Source organism: Neltuma alba, unplaced genomic scaffold (genome assembly GCF_004799145.2).
Source record: "Neltuma alba isolate B1F8T4 unplaced genomic scaffold, ASM479914v2 tig00011972_pilon, whole genome shotgun sequence".
Lineage (NCBI taxonomy): Eukaryota > Viridiplantae > Streptophyta > Magnoliopsida > Fabales > Fabaceae > Neltuma > Neltuma alba.
Window position 1 is genome coordinate 193,460 of NW_021636547.1, and position 5,941 is coordinate 199,400.

Consider the following 5,941-nt stretch of genomic DNA (forward strand, 5'->3'; position numbering starts at 1 on the left):
CTCAATCCACACACACTTATTCAGCGCACAGTCTCTGAGAAAGCAGTGGAGAGAAAGAGATGGCCAGAGATATCTTTGTCTTTGGTGGAAGAAATGAAGATCAAATCATCAGCAGCATCTGGTTCAGGTGCCTTAATGCTATTACTGATGATTGTTATATCCGTCTCACTAATATCAATGATCATATTTAATTTTCTTGTGCCGATTACCACCCCCCCCCGGGAAGAAGATGGGGTGCAGGTCATCATGGTGGCGGTGGAGGAGGATGTGGAGGAGGCGGTGGAGCATGTGGTGGTGGAGGTCGAACCTAGTTAATAATTTGCTCTTACGTTTATACTTACATAGGTTAATCTTCTGTCTTAGATTTTGTTTCCTTTGATTTGTTGTATTGCTTTGTGCTGGTGACTACTAACTAGTTAGTTAATTCTGACTCATGGATGATTATTTCTCATGTGTATATATCTTTATTATTAGCCTGATTCTTAATATAAGAGCTGATTTAAATTTTATTTTGATTCTAAATATAAAATCTCAATCCACTTTGTTTCTTATATTTATTCATTTTCTTTTCAAAATAGTTCTTATAATAATAGTAGTTCTGGTTAATACATTTGATTAATAAGGATATTTTGGGAAACACAACACTTATTTATTACAAATCACTAACTTAATTGATTTTCTTAATCTACTCAAATTAGTTAACTAGCTCTTATATTAAAGATAGTATAGTAGGTATTGTTTTCTAATATCGTAAACATTAACATTCTGAGCCCACAGTGAAAACTAAATCTTACCTATCAGGGATTAAGATGAACGAATCGCCTGGCCCATCTGATCATATGCTTACCGTCTTTTGTTTGCTCATTTAATTTTCCCACTAAACAAGCAAGGCAAAACTTCCTAATTAACTTTCCACCCTCTGTACGGGTTTGATTTGTCAATAGTCCCGACAGTAAATTTAAAAATCAGGTTTACCACGAAACATTGAGAAGTTTGCCCGGTTAAGGTCAAGAGTGAATAGACAACACAAAAAATCAATGCAAGACTTTTCTTTATTTTTTTTTTCAATTTAATCGGCAGCCAATAAAATTCGAAGACGTAAGATGTGCTTGTGGCCTTCGGGTAATTTTCGCCACCCCTAATTAAACTGTTGAAGCAGACATTTATGCTTTTAAAAGTCTTTGACTTTGATTATTTTCTTTTGTTGAGAAACAAATATATCCTTCATGCAGCTTCTTCAAAACTCTTAAAAATTGCGTGAAGAGTCATCAAACCCAAATTCCACACAGAGACACCCCGTGGCATGCATGCGTGTGGCTGTGTCAGTGTATTATATATATAAAGAAAGACACAGAGGCAGGCATTGCGAATTGCAGATGTATTATGGCAAGTTAAAAATACAAGTGGGATTCTGTGGAAGCAGTGAAGAAATGGCGAGAGAGCTCGTTGGATTTGTTGGTGGAAATGGACACGAAATTATGAGCAGCATTACGAATGGTTCTGTTTCTGGAACCTTAATGCTATTAATGATGGTTGTACTGTCCATCTCACTTGTCTCAATGGTCATATTTGCTTGTGGCGATAGCTCCCCTCGGCCTCGAAGAAGATCAGGATGGGTTGGAGGCGGTTATGGTGGCGGCGGCGGCGGCAGCGGATGTGGCGGCGGCGGAGGCGGATGTGGCGGAGGCGGCGGAGGATGTGGCGGCGGCGGAGGTGGTGGTGGATGTGGTGGCGGAGGAGGAGGATGTTGAGGGAAATTGTTAATCCGCTGTGCGTATTTTCCTTTTCCTTTATTCGGTTTTCATTACGATACCTGCTGTAATATTTCATGTTGTTACCTAGTTAAATAAATGACATGTTGTTACCTAGTTAAAAAAATAACATAGCGGAGGTGGAGACCGGAGGTTGTGGCGGTGTTGACAGAGGCAGATCAGGCGGTTGTGGAGGGAGCATCAAGGATGTGCATGGCGGCTGACGGGCAGTATGAGAGTGCTTCGATCTCTTACCTTGTTCATGTTATGAAATATATTGCTGTTTGTTACGTGGGTTGGGTATGTAATACTCCTCCGGTCCTTATTATAAGACCCAATTTGACTTTTTATTTGGTCCTAATTATAAGACTCAATCCATTTTGTCTCTTATATTTATGCATTTTTTTCCAAGATAATCCTTTTAATAATGATAGTTTTAGCCAATATACTTAATTAGCAAGAATATTTTAGGAATGACAACACTTATTTATTATAAATAACCAACTTAACTTACTTCTTTAATCTCCTCAAATAAGTCAATTGGGTCTTATAATTAGGACCGGAGGAGTATATTGCTATATATGTATGCGTTATGTGTGAGAGTGCTTTATTGCCATATTTAATTTATATTTTATTTGTAATATATTGCTCTCACGCATAAAACAATTATAAGTTAAATATTAAAGGAGGAGGAGGGTGTTAAAGGACATTGCTAATAAAGGCAAATAAAGTCGATTTTTATGTTAGCCAACTGTAATTCAAAATATAAGTCTAATTTTACTATGTAATATGTATGCATATATATATATATGTATATATGTATATGTGGGCTTTAGTATTTAGATTAGCGGATCTGCTTGAGCTTGGCCCAATTTAATATGAGAATAAGAAAACAAAAAAGCTTTTAGAGGCAATTTTATTACCACGAAAGGAGAGCTGCCCTTGGATTTTCGTTGAGAAGTCATGCAACTTAAAGATCAGAAGAGAAAATTCCAAATAAATATGCAAATCGCAAGACCCTTTAGCTACTGGCCAATCACAACTCGCAAGATCAGTTTGAATACTCTCTCGTCACAAAATAAGTATCCTTCTGCAACTTCTCTTTCTTCTATCTTCTTCTTCTTGCTTTTCTTGGACTGACCTGCAACCTGTTCTAAAAATTTAAAACGACATTGCCTGAAGAATCATCAAACCTAATCACATACCACACAGTGCACACGCGTCTCTTTCTACATACATACATACATACATACATACATACATATATATATATGCGCGTGTGTGTGCATGCACGTACACACAGTCGCGTATCGTAGATAAAGTGGGAGTACGGTTCTGTAGAAGCCGCGGAGGGAATGAAAGATTGGCAGAGGTGTGGTAGGTGGTGGAAATGAAGATGCAATGAGCGTTAATTGTGAACGGTTCAGCCGGTTCTGAAGCTTTAATGCTATTAGCGATGCTTGTTTTATATGTCCATCGTCTCACTTATCTCAATGGTCCTATTTTCTTGTGGCGATGACAACTCCGGGTCTCGAAGAACCTCGACATGGATTGGGGGTGGTTATGTTGGAGGTGGCGGAGGTGGATGTGGCGGCGGTGGCGGAGGAGGAGGATGTTAAAGGAGATTGTTAATATATTTGCTGTGCGTGCCGAGACCTTTGCTGTTGCCTAGCGTATTTTCCTTTCCTTTCTTCGGTTTTCATGCGATCTGCGCTGTAATTTTTCACGTTGTTAATTAATTACCGAGATGAATAACACGGTGGAGATGGAGCTGGAGGCCGGTGGTAGTGACGGTGTTGATGGAGGCAGATCAGGTGGTGGTGGAGGGAGCATCAAGGATGTGCATGACGGTGACGGCCGGTGGAGGTATCTTTTTCGAAGTTATATATTAATCAGCATTGAATGAGGACCCCGAGAGCATTGGGAGTGCTGTTATATATTAAAAGCAAAAAGCAGAAATGTAATCTTCTGTAAGCAAAGAGTGAATATAACAATTTAAATAATATTTTTTTAAAAATTACCTCTATTGATACTCCTTCAATCATAATCAAATAGGAGAGAAAGGAGGATATTAATGACTATAATTATGATATTTTAAAAAAAATATGTTATATTTATTATAAAACATCATATTTTTTATAATTAACTAACTTTTCTAATATAATCAAATTAAGTAAATAAGTCTTATTACGATACATAAGACTGGTTTTGAGAGTTAATGATTTTGATAATTTAGAAACATTAACTCGAACGACTAGTTCAATAGCCTGAGTATCAATATTACTTTGGAATGGCCGGATTTTTCTTTTGTTCCATAATCCAGAGAATGGATTTATTTGCACACAACTTATCACTTGGTTGTGATATAATTAATTATTCTGGATATACGGAACGATCTATAATTGATTAAATATATAATTATTTGAAATACTAACTTATTCAGTAATTGATAATTCTTAGAAGAATTAGTTTCGCTTTCTGCAATTATTGATTATAGGACTATTGATTGATCTTTAATTTTTATTGATTGATTTAGTGCCCTTTTATGTTTCCCAGACGCTGTTCGACTTCGTATATCATGATATTATCAACGAGAGTCCTATTCGATCGGCCAAAGTCAAGTTATATGTTTATACTGATCAAAATCAAGTTTTGTGTGTGTGTGTACGTATTATAGGACTATATCCTATTCCTATGCCCCAAATGAGACTAAACATTAATCCCCTAAAGCACGTTTTGGTCATTTTGGTCTCTGAAGAGGTTGCGGACTATAAATTTCATTTTTTTTTAAGTATATCCGTGCAGGACTGTGCTAATAATGTTAATGGTGGCCGTCAAAGGTATAATAGATTGAATCAGTAATGATACAGAGGATAAAATCAAAATAGAATAAAACTGACGGAAAAAAGAACAAAACTTCAGATAGAATGAAAACACAATTAATAAACCTATAACTTCATTGCATGAAGTTCCAAAATGAGTAATTCTGACTGGAAAACCTATCTTTTTTTTTTTTTTGCGAAGTGCTAGAAATCTCTTGGCCACTCTTTGCAAAACACGTTTCATTCGCTGAGAAAATATCCCCTATTGTCCTTTTCAGCATTAGTCTTATCTTTAAAACCTGAATCCGCGCGCGCACACACACTCGCATACATTTTTCAGCGCACAGCCTCTCTGTGAAAGCAGTGAAGAGAAAGAGATGGCCAGAGATATCTTTGCCTTTGGTGGTGGAAATGAAGATCAAAGGATGAGCAGCATCATGAATGGCTCTGGTTCATGTGCTGCCTAAATGCTATTACTGATGATTGTTATGTCCGTCTCTGTCATATCAATGATCATATTTTCTTGTGCCGATTACCCCCCCAAGCCTCGAAGAAGATGGGGTGTAGGTCGTCATGGTGGCGGTGGCGGATGTGGTGGCGGAGGGGGATGTGGAGGAGGCGGTGGAGAATGTGGTGGTGGAGGTTGAACCTAGTTAATAATTTGCTCTTACATAAATACTTACCTCGCTTAATCTCCTGTCTTAGATGATTATGTTTCCTTTTGATTTGTTGTATTGCTTTGTGTTAGTAACTGGTTAATTCTCATTCATGCATATTTTCTGATATCGTAAGCATTCTGAGCCCATTGTGAAAACTGATGCTTATCTATCAAGGATTAAGATGAACGAATCGCCTGGCCCATCTGATCATGTGCTTATCGATCGTCTTTTGTTTGCTCATTTAATTTTCTCACTAAACAAACAAATCTGGCGAAACTTCCTAATTTTAATTCTCACGTTCTGTACGGCTTTGATTTGTCAATAATTCCGACAGCAAATTTAGAACTCAGGTTTACCACGAAACAATAGTTGAAAAATTGCACAGTTAAAGTCAAGAGTGAAAATTCCAGAGATGATTAAAAAAATCAATGCAAGACTTTTCTTTTGTTTTTTTAATTTGTTCAATCGGTAGCCAATAAAATCAAAAGACGTATATAAGAAGTGTTTGTGGCGTTCGGATAATGTTCGCCATCCCTAAACTGTTCAAATAGACATTTATACTTTTACAAGTCTTTTGACTTAGACTATTTTCTTTTGTTTCGAAACAAATATATCCTTCATGCAACTTCTTCAGAATTTTTAAAAATTGCGTGAAGAGCCATCAAACCTGAATTCCACACACAGACACGCCGGGGCATGCGTGCGTGCG

At 37.2% G+C, this 5,941-nt stretch overlaps 1 long non-coding RNA gene across 1 annotated transcript; it reads left to right on the plus strand.

The window, feature by feature from the left end:
- Nucleotides 1-509, plus strand: LOC114720317 (uncharacterized). Its single transcript, XR_003737965.1, has 2 exons — nucleotides 1-127; nucleotides 230-509. It is a non-coding gene; the product is annotated as an uncharacterized LOC114720317 (long non-coding RNA).
- The last annotated feature ends 5,432 nt before the right edge of the window (nucleotides 510-5,941 follow it).